Source organism: Protopterus annectens, chromosome 1.part0, assembly GCF_019279795.1.
Source record: "Protopterus annectens isolate FY-2018-M chromosome 1.part0, PAN1.0, whole genome shotgun sequence".
Lineage (NCBI taxonomy): Eukaryota > Metazoa > Chordata > Ceratodontiformes > Protopteridae > Protopterus > Protopterus annectens.
In genome coordinates this window covers 812,261,882-812,273,611 of record NC_056725.1, presented here as the reverse complement: position 1 = coordinate 812,273,611, position 11,730 = coordinate 812,261,882, and positions in this window count along the sequence as shown.

The following is an 11,730-nucleotide window of genomic DNA, read 5'->3' as shown; positions in this document are numbered from 1 at the left end:
TTGTGGAAATCTGGTACATGTGTTCATATATCCTGTCCCTTAATCTTCTTTCAGTTTTGCCAACATAAAAACTGGGAGAGGATGGACACATGGCCAAGTATATCACACCTTTACTCTGGCAATTACCATAACCAAACTTTATCTTGGTTTTCAACATGTTTCCAAGTGTTACATTATCCTCAGTACAAATATGTTTACATTGGGAGCAGTTACCACATCTTTTTGTACCATATTTGTAGGTCCTTTTTGGGACATTTTCAAAGCTTTTCTTAAGGTTTACCTCGGTCTTAAAAACAAAATTAGGTCTAACACCAACTACTGACCACAACTTTGAATTGTTCCTTAAAATAGCCCAATTATTTACGACAATCTTTTTCATCTCATTTGCCTTGGTGCAAAAAGGGACCACCATAGCTCTCTCAAATTATTTGTTCACATCTCCTTCTACTTGTACATCATTTCTGATACCTTCGGGTCTGCCCTGTAGGGGTTTATATTTCTTTTCCCACTCATTCCTAACATAATCAAGATTTTCTTGGATAATCTTATTGGGATATCCCCTTTCTTTGAATAATTTAACTACTTTTTGTAATTCACTTTCTATATCTTCAAAATGGGATGTCATTCGGGCCACCCAAATGAGTTGTCCCTTAATAATACTCTTTTTCTGATGTGTTGGATGGTTGCTGGAGTTCTCTAAATATGAATTACTAAAGGTAGGCTTCCTAAAAACCTTAGATCTAAAGCCATTATTTTCCTTTAGAATGTAAGTATCCAAATAATCGATACCCCTCTCATTGTATCCAAAAGTGAATTTTAAAAATTCTGTGGTACAATTCAAATATTCTACAAATTCCATAATCTTGTTCTCCAGACCCTTCCATAAAATAAAAATATCATCCAGAAACCTGACATATAAATTCATGTACCCAAAAAATTCACTTTTGAAAACAAAAGTATTCTCCCACTCAAGAAAGAACAAGTTAGCATATATGGGGGCACACGAGGCCCCCATAGCTACTCCTTTATGCTGTTTAAAATATTCTCCTTCAAAGAATATGTAATTGTGGTCCAACACTATTTCCATAAACTCCAACACTAAATTAATTTTGTCTTCTTTTAGAGTAGTATTTTAATGCATACTAGCATTGAACAGTTCCATCCCTTCCTGTTTAGGAATTGAAGTATACAAATCAATGATGTCAATTGTGACCAAAAATAGGTTTTGGTCTCATAGTGAGTCCCCCAATCTCCCCAAAAAGTCCCACGAATCCCTCAGTAGGTGTCTAGCATTATACACAGTCTTTTTCAACCATTTATCTATCACAACCCCAAACGGGTATGCTTTGGAACCCCATCTTGATACAATGGGTCTAAAAGACAACTCGTCAAGCCCCTTATGTGTCTTAGGGATCCCAAAAATGGTTGCCACTGTGGGGTTCTTAACTTTCAAAAAATTATATACATCAGGGGAAATTCTCCCGTCAATCAGGTATTCTTCCAAGTAAAAATCAATGCGATATTGGCTAATATTTATCTCATTAATGGATGAAGGTAAATAGGTAGATGAATCATTAAGCTTTTCAAAAATGTCCTGGGAATATTGCATGGCATCATAAATAACTGTGCCACCACCCTCATCGGGTTGCATAACTCTTATGGCCCTATCATTTCTTAACTCATTCAAAACTCCTTGTTCTTTAACACTTAAATTCCAAACTTTTGAACAAGAACATTCCCTTACTTTAAGTTTATAAATATCTTCCATAATGGCTTTTTCTAAAATGTTCAAAGTAGGCTCAAGGGGTGGATTATCAACACTTTTCACTTTTAAATCTTTCCCCATTCTATCCTTATAGTTCTTATTTTGATAATGAAACAAATATGCCAAATTTAATTTTCCCAGGAACATTTTAACTCCAAAATTATTTCTGTATAGTCAAATTGTCTAATGGGTACAAACTTCAAACCTTTCATACACAGGGAGAAATGTTCTTTGGTTAAATTAATTCCAGAAAAATTGTATATGTGGTATCCCTGGAATGTCCAAGTGATACCATCCTATATAATATTCTCTACCACTTCTCCCTGTAACTCCTTTTGTTTCTGCCCCCCACATTCTTCCTGGTACAACCTCTCTTGATCCAATCCTTCTTCCCATTGTTGCCATTGGTAAAAAGAATGAGGAACATGACCTTGTCTACCATATTCTTTTCTGTTATTCCCCCTAGAATTCCTTCCATCCATAAACTTCCCTTGATATTATTTTGTATACCTGCCCCCTCCATTCTTAAATGGTTCATCTTTCTTGATATCCCTCACCAAATATGCCCTGTTCTCATTATAATCTTTTAAATCTCTTTCCATTTTTTTACATTTTTTTTCAAACAATTTATTACACATAACATCCACACTTTTCATCTGTTTGTGATACAAGCCTTCATATTCAGAAAATAAAAGGTCATCCTTAATATCGTGGTTCAATTTTTCTGCTTGCCCAATGAGCGAGCTCAACTTTGCATCATTACTTTTATTAATTTTCTCCATTATTTCAAAGCCATGTCTATTAAACATTTCAATAAATTCATTAATTAAATTATCATCGTATTCAATTCCAAAAGGGAATTTGTAAACTCTAAGTCCCTTAGGGACTATTTTTCTCTTTAAACATTCAGATAAATAATCATTTTCGAGTTGTAATTTTTTAATAACATGCATCTGAGACTCAAATGAATAAATCATATCTTTTAAAGTCCCACTCTGTTTGTCCTCCTTATTGTGACCAGACAAATTCTTAGCACAATTATTACTCTCTTTGTCTGTAAATTCGAACTGTTTTCCCAACAATTCATCAAAGCTGGAAATATCCCCTGTCCCATTGTGTACTCTGTTCGTACCATGGCTGGAGACCCCCTCGAATGCCTGGCTGTTACTTTCATTTCTAAAGCTACCGTTCCTAACTTCTTTACCAAACAATACATTGTCAAGACCATTATTGTGCCTAGAAACAGTACCTGCATTCTTTGACCTTGCTCCAGTCTTCGTCGTCTCCTTGTCATCGAAAATAAAAGTTTGTGAACCGGTATTGCCTCCTGGACTCAATCCAACCTTATTTAACTCGATCCTTCTATCCACAGTGCCTTCACTGTTCACCATGCATGCCGCCGGCCCCTCCCTGAACCCTCCAACAATTATGTCAGCGTCAGGGGAAGAGTGCCATTTCCTTTTGTTGTAAGCTACCTTGTTCACTTCCTCCAACTGGGTAAGGAGCTCTATGATACGAGTGAGCTCCCCTTTCATTGTCGCTAGTTCAGATGAACTAGATTTAGTTCATCTCGGTGCACAGGTGAAAACAAGTTTGGCATACCTTCTAGGGAGTCCATGCTGATAAGGCTCCACCAATAAAACTAAAAAAACAAAGACATGGAACCCAAAGCAGTGTAAGGAACGACAAATACAAAAAAGTGAATCACACTGCTACAGCACAGACCAAATCCACTTTATTGTTGTACAAGTCCACAACCAACATGAAAAACTCCACAACATGCACTGCACACACAGAATGAGCACTTTATTCCCTTCAACCAGGGACTTCATCAGAATCTGGTGTCCACAATTACCCATTCCCCTTAAATACCCAACAATTAAAGGCAATACTTCAGTAATTAATACATCTTACCCCTCCCCCAACACACACTGATGATGTCATCCTCTATGAAGTGCAGTCTGACACTAATTACATACTATGTCCATATGTGACTTGTGCTCCACCCCAGGACAGAATTAGCAATCACACATCCAGTGGTATGGAGCTGGCTTGCAGAGTCATGGAATGTCTCTGCTTCACAATATGTGTGTGCATCTTTGAGATGATGACACTATCCAGGCTTCTGAAGAAAGGATGTTGTGTGGACAGAGTGAAAAAGTGGATGTTGGATTCTTGGAGCTATGTTAAAGGGAATGTGAGCCAAATGAAAAGAGATTCAAAAGATCATACAATGACCATAATATACCACCAACCACACACACAGCAGTTGACTAAAGTCAGATTTGAACATTAAAAATCAGACGGAGATAACATAAATATTAACTACTGCATTCTGCAGATGGGAAAAAAAGTAGTTACATAGGGGTTCAATATTTATATGATGGAAGATATTAACAGTATGCATGTATTACATACCCAGTGGTATGTGATCTGGGTACTCAGATAGCAACTGGAACTTCAACCACCATGTGTCCATAGTGGTGACAAATCCCTTGTATGTGAACAACTCATAAGTATGGGCAGACCATCCATATCAAGGGACATTAGTACTCAGCACTCATCACACCAATAATTGAGTACAATGCACCACACATCTGCAACAGCTGGAGCAACCCCAGAGTTTTCACACAGTGAATATATATGGTGTAAACAACACATCATATGCAGAAAGACTGAAAGCCTTATCACTGTATTATATGTCCAAAAGACTACTAAGGTCTGTGTTTGGCCTACAGGGCACCCTCCAGTCTGGTCCCAATGGAAATGTTACACATTGTTAATGCAAACTGCACAAGGATCACTTGTTCCGAGGATGTTAAAGTAGCCTCTGACATAATAAATCATGTTGGAGAGATAGTTACATCTCTCAGACACTACCGATTCTCTGGAACATGCTTGCTATTCATATAAAGCAAAGGCCTTTCCTGACCCTCTTGAACTGCAACCTAGATCAATGGATGATTAATTATAATTGTACACCTGTTGTTGCACCCAAATCCCTCATGGAAAGAGGCAGTTGGTATTAGATAACATAGCACAGGCACATACCTGTGTGAACATTGTTCACATAGCTATTGAAAATTGCATAACTCATAGTAAATATGACTATGCTTTTATTGGATCTTGTAACTTTAGCCTAGTACCCTCCTATGCACCATTAAACCTATGAATCAATCATATTCTAGGTACAGCTATAGTGTGACTGTACAGCATCATGAACATACCACTACATCACATCAGTATTACCACTTCATAGTTTGCATGAACACATATTCATGCATGTTAGGATTTCATGCCAGTATTAACATTTTTACTGACAGTGTCAGGGGGACAGTGATCATGGGGCACATGTCTTGCATTTGACATGTGCTGATAGAAAATGTGCTGCATGTATTGTTTGGTATGTGAACAATATCGCAGTGACAGCTTCCTCACTCATTGACATTAGACTTTGCACTGCTATGCTTTCTGTGCACATGGGCATAGCTGATGCATTGCCATCAGTCTCGCATAGTGCTGTACCCATTCATGATAACAGATCACTTTTGAATTCACACATCAATTGCAGATGTTTCAGATAATATCTGTTGATATAACATGTGGCATATGCATGCAATGTGCAGCTGTGCATAGGGAATCTACTGATAATAGTGTGTTGTTTTAAGTGCTGTTATCCATATGGCCCATACCTGTGTGTTCCAAGGATGATTTACTCAAGTGAATCCCTTTTTGCACAGTGAGCTCCCACACGTCTTGTCAGCCATGCAGAACTATTCTTGCAATGCATACCCATTAGGACTTGACAGTGCAGACTTCCCTTCAAGGTGTTCTACAAGATGCATGTGTGGTACGTCTTTCTATGTTCCACCCAGTAAATACACAGCTCATTGACATTATCAATGGCATGGGTTACATTCCTGAAGGTATGGATTGTGGCTTATGAGTCATGCAAACCTTTCAACTGGCCAGGATTGCCTGAATTTAAACTACAGGTGTAACAATGTCCCTCTTATCACCTTCAAGAGTAGTCATTTTTAAGGAAAGTGCGTTGAATTCCACTTATACATGACTGACAAATAATTACAGATGTACAAGTGTGCTCGTGCAGAACATGTATAATACCTTACAATCACATAGTTTATATCACACATTAATGGTGGTATTATTTTAAAATTGTCCATGATTGTGCCTGCTTCTGTCTAATGTTGTCCATCAGCCTGTTGCTACGTGTTCCTGATTAGTTGATAGCTATGTTGACTTTCAGTCATATTTAAGCAAGTCATTTTGCATACCTTCACACTATGCACATACCCTTATTGTATATACCGTCCTTGCTACATATCGTCTCCAGTGATCATGTCAGGGTTTATATTACAACCATTCATCTCCATTGATATGTAACCTTGTGTGACAGTCACATAACACACTAAAATGTTTGATGATCTCAATATACTCACACAGAGGTGTAAACAGCAGTACGTACTGTGCTATGTACATATGTGCTTAATGTTATGCTACTAACTTGTCTTTGGAGTGTACATACATTGACATGTCCTTTTCTGGTGTATGTTACCATGTTTCACATGTCCTCTTCCTCTGTCTTCATTCCTGCCATTCACGTCTTTGGCCCTTTTCAATACACACACTTCCCCCAACTAGTGTATTTATACTGAATTCTATGTACCTCTGATGATCACCACAAATCCTTTATTTCAGTATGCCAAAAACATGTTGTAGTGCACATTGCACTGAGCATACATTTCTATAATGTGTTACTACCACATTCATTGCATTCAGTTTAGTCCTGGTGATCGTTGTGGCTGTCCACACAATTCCGCAGAGCAGATTTGGCCCAGTAGACTTGTCTGTATGTTCTATATGCCTTTGTGCTGCTTTACATGGTTTCCTGGCTGATAACACTGTTGCTGGCCATGAAACCTCTCATATTCATGTAAGCATGATGCATAGCATGCATATGCAATTAGCACCGCTGGTCATCGTGTAAACACGTAAACTCCATGTAGTCTTCATGCTAAGCCTACACATTGTTTATTGAATCCCTAGGAATGTGTTGTATTATAGAATAATAGAATAGAATAGTATAATAGAATATTATAGAATAATAATATGTTGTAGCTACTCAGAAGTGAGATACAGGCTGAAAAGCTGTCAGTTTGGAATTCAGCATGCTAAGCTGCAGTGTACAACTGAATTCTGAGTTCAGGTTAAACAAGCATTCTGAACTGCAGAATTGGAAACCTAATGGCAGTATGGCCATCTATTTTTTTCTGCCCTTTAATTATGCAGCTAGAATAATACATTAAACAATAAGTTTGACTGATTTTATATTGGAAACAAATTACTGAAGATACAGGATAAGAAGTTTGCAACATAATTCAAAGTTTAAGAAAACTAAAAAGATAAAATTAGGTTTCCAGCTTCAGAACCAGACAAGGGGAAAACTAGAGCAGCACACATAAAAAATGGTAAGCTGTAAACAAAACTAATGACTGCTGCTGAAAATAAAATATTTAGGAGGTAAATAAATGGTGCTGTAAATCACTCTAATAGCAAACAATCACAAATGGTGTGAAAGAAAATATACAAAAAAGTATAAATGTCATTGAAAGGCTCTTAAGTCCCTTTAAGTGATTTAATTCAGTTGCAAAACTTATTAAAACACTTTCAGAAATACGTTGTTGTGTCAAGAAAGATGATTTCACTTCAAATAATAGTAAAAATGGACAGTATAACTATTACCAACTTGCCATCAACAACATTGTTAGAAAATGATTACAGTCTATAAGCCTCTACCAAGAAATGAAGTCATTATTTTATGTCACACGGCAGCTTGCATGTTTTCAGTTAAGTGTAAAACTGTAGAAACTGATTACTTTGTTTTACTACAGACATTTTCTTTCATAAATTTCTTATTACCAAATTAGCAATGACATTATGAAATGAATATACTTGACAGTGACACTGTATATATACTAACAAAGCTACTAAAGATTTATTATTTCAGTGTTTCACAAATATTTACAATATGACTGAGAGTTAGAAAAAGGCTCACCACTCATGGTAATAACCCCCCTAGCATTGGTCAGTTACTGTAACAGCCAGAAAATGTGATCATTACAGCAATGGCTGAAATGGGAAGGACCTCATTATCCGCTCATTGGCATGTCTTTTAATTGTACACTAGCCCACCCTAGCACTTTAGACCTGACTGCAGTAGTGTTCTCACTAGAAGCTCATGCACTGAGTATGCAAACGCCCCAACAACATATGTACATACACACACACACACACACACACACACACACACACACACACACACACACACACACACACACACACACACACACTCATTTAAATATCCTCATTCATGCACTAGGGACACACAAACATACACATACTGCACCCCCACATCATCTCTGAACTTACCTACAGCATGAGTACTGCCATAGGAGTGAATGGACGATCACTCTGCTTTTAACTTAGTCACATTTTTGTCCAACAGTAACATTTTACATGACTGAGTGATAGAAACACACAGCTGTCCAGACCTGGAGCTGCTGGTATATCTGAAGACCACATGGCTAATTAGCATAGGCACTCCCCAAACGGCTGCATTATTCTGCAGCTATCCCAGCAAGAACACCCTCCAAGCTGAGACCCAGTGAGTAGAAAGCCTCAGCAGTCAGGTGGTCTAAACTACTTGAAAAAAAATTACTGTTATGGGGAAAACTGACATGTTAGAAGTCCACCCCCCCCCCCCGGGTACATTTTTCTGAATCCCAGCATGTGTCCTGCCTCACAAACAATTCAGATATGTATGCTTTTCTCCTGACTTGATGTAAGTAAAACAAAATCAGACTGATGATTGTATGTCATTTAATTTGTTTAAGCATAACTGTATTTTTGTATCAGACTGTGTCTTTTAATAAATGCCATCCTAAAACAGTGGAATATGTGGTCTCCTTGATGCCAAGACCAACACTTTTTACATTATTAATGCCAGATAGGGCTTTTGACAGATGAACAGAAAGAAAGCCAAACACTGGTAAAACGAACAAGCCACAAAAAAACAGTGTACAAAGGTAACAGACCACCAATAAATATCCAGAAAAAGTCCAAAGCAGCTTTATTGTAACAAAGGCAAATTAACGAAGGCAAATTCCAAAATAAAATACGTTTTCGTCAACACTGTGACTTCCTCAGATACAATCAAAGAATGAAATCCAGGAGATTTTATACATGAAATTGATTCCAATCTTTCAATTGTCATTCAGTAATAAGGTGGTTTTAAAGAAACAATAACCCACATAAAAATATACATAAATTACTGTTTTCCATTGTTAAAACCCTGGAGTATTGAGAAATAATTAATACAGTATGTAAGCCATAAAATATTAAATTAAATTAAAATGAGATATTGTGTGCTTTAAAAATATGAATAAAATTTATTATGGAGTCTTTTTATATACAGCAGGCTTTTAACTTTAACAAAGGTTTAATTGATATATATTCATTTAAGCCTGGCTCCCTGTAAGAATCCAGTAAAATCTGCCAGTAGGTTTCTCTGTGTTCTAATTTGATTTCCCAGGGTCCACCCCTGTGATCCTTGACTACAGTTTCCAGTACAAAAAACTGGTACTTGGCTGTAGGGCATATCGTAAGATGTCTATAAAGGGCATTCTTCAAATTGTGTTTTTGTATCTCATATGTATGCTCATATATCCTTCTTTTAAGTGTACGTTCCGTTTTGCCCACCTAGAAAGCGGGGCATGTCAGACAAATAGCCAAGTAAACCACCCCCTGACTGTTGCAGTTGGAAAACCTGGTGGACCTAATGAGTTTATTTCTAGCTACAAGGAAAAGTTCTTCATGATGTACTACGTACTGGCATTGCATGCAAGAACGACATCTATAAGTACCTGTGCGTTTATTGGAATTGTTATGTAACTGAGGGTTCTGTTCCAACAAGTTTTTTATATTTCTACCCCTTTTAAATACATTCCTAACCTTTTTGTTACTAAGATTTTCCAAATCTGTAATGTCTCTAAAATTATCCCATTCATTTTGTATGATATTCCTGATGGCTCCCAAATTGGCACTATACTTGGTGATAAAGGCTTTGTTGAAATCAAATATAGGTTCAGTAGTATCAATGATACTAGATATATCCCCTGAACCCAAAAGAGGCTTATACCGACCACTTCTGCCTAAGTCCACTTCTTCCCTGATATGGGAAATGAATTCATAAGGGTAGCCCCTTTCTTGAAACATCTGGAGTAACTTGTAACATTCTAGTTTGTAATCATCTTCCTCTGATGTCATACGGGATAATCTGACCAGTTGTCCCTTCACTATACCTCTCTTTTGGTATAATGGATGGCTACTGTTGAAATAAATATAACTGTTGGAAAAGGTGGGTTTCCTGTAGATGTTAGATCTAAACTTTCCTAATTCAATACTGAGTGAAACATCTAGGTACTCCACCTTTCCTTCCTGTATTTGGTGAGTGAAAGTTAAAAAAGAGGTAGTGGAGGCCAGATATTCCATGAATAGAGTGATAGTGTGATCAGGACCTATCCAGAAAATACAAATGTCATCCAGGAATCTGTAATAGGCCACCCAATATTCCTTGAATTCACAATTAAATACATATTTGTTTTCCCAGACTGATAAAATAATGTCGGCATATGTAGGGGCACAATTGGCCCCCATAGCCACCCCCATAGTTTGTTTGTAATATTCTCCTGAAAAATATAAGAAATTGTTGTTTAAAACCAATTCCATTAATTCCAGGATAAGAAAAATATCATTAGGATTGGCCTTGGGGCAAGATGTTAAAGCTTCCTCTAGCCATATAAGTCCGGTTTCATGTGGTATAACAGAAAACAAATCCACTACGTCTATTGTTAAAAATTTTAAATTGGGAACTAATAAATGTGGAGTGACTTTCTTCAAGAATTCCCAGGAATCTTTCAGTAAATGGTTGGCCTTAGGCCAGAGATTCTTGAACTTCCAATCAAGAAATTTGGAAAGAGGAGAAATCTTTGAACCCTGCGCTGCTACAATGGGTCTGAGAGGGGGGTCATGTATATCCTTGTGTACCTTAGGTACCCCAAAAATAGAAGGCACTCTAGGGTAGGAATTGTCCAAATAGGTATAAGTACTGAAATCGATAACATTTTGATCAAAAAGGTCTTTGATGGCTATGTTAATTTTCATATAAGCAATATTAATTTCATTAAGGGATACAGCTATATATCGAGAATCATTGTTCAAAAGAGCATGCATTTTGCCATCGTATATAATCTTGTCCTTGATGACTGTACCACCCCCCCTTATCTGGCTCCATTACCCTAATATTAGGGTTGTGCCCTAATTCGTATAATAAAGAACTTTCTTGTGTAGTCAAATTGACTTGATATCCACTATTTCTAAAATTATTTCTAATTTTCAATTCCAGCCTGTTCTCTAAATTTCTAAGCTGTGGGTGTAAGGGTGGATTGTATGTACTGGGCCTCTGAAGGGAGGTGGAATGTGCCAGATGGCCTATCCCTAACAAATTCTCTAAATTGAGCTTTCTAATAAAAAGTTTTAGCTCCATAATGACCCTGGTAATATTGCTGTTTTTCCGAGGTATATATTTAAACCCTTTAGTGAAAAGATCAAAAAAAGTATCAGTGATTTCCAGATTACTATAGTTATAAATAGAATAGCGTTCTCTGGTGAACACATAACTATTTTCATTGCTGTTCACTAGTTGTGTTCCTGATGCTCTTGTTGCCAGAGCGAAGGTTTGTTCTGGTACAAATTCCTGTTGTGAGCCCCCCTACCCCTCCCCCTGTGAGGGTGATGAACCGGCGAAAAATGGTTGTCGTTATTAGAATTACGCAGATTGCGTATTCTTTCTGATCTCCTAGGAAGGAACTCTGTCTCATATTCAT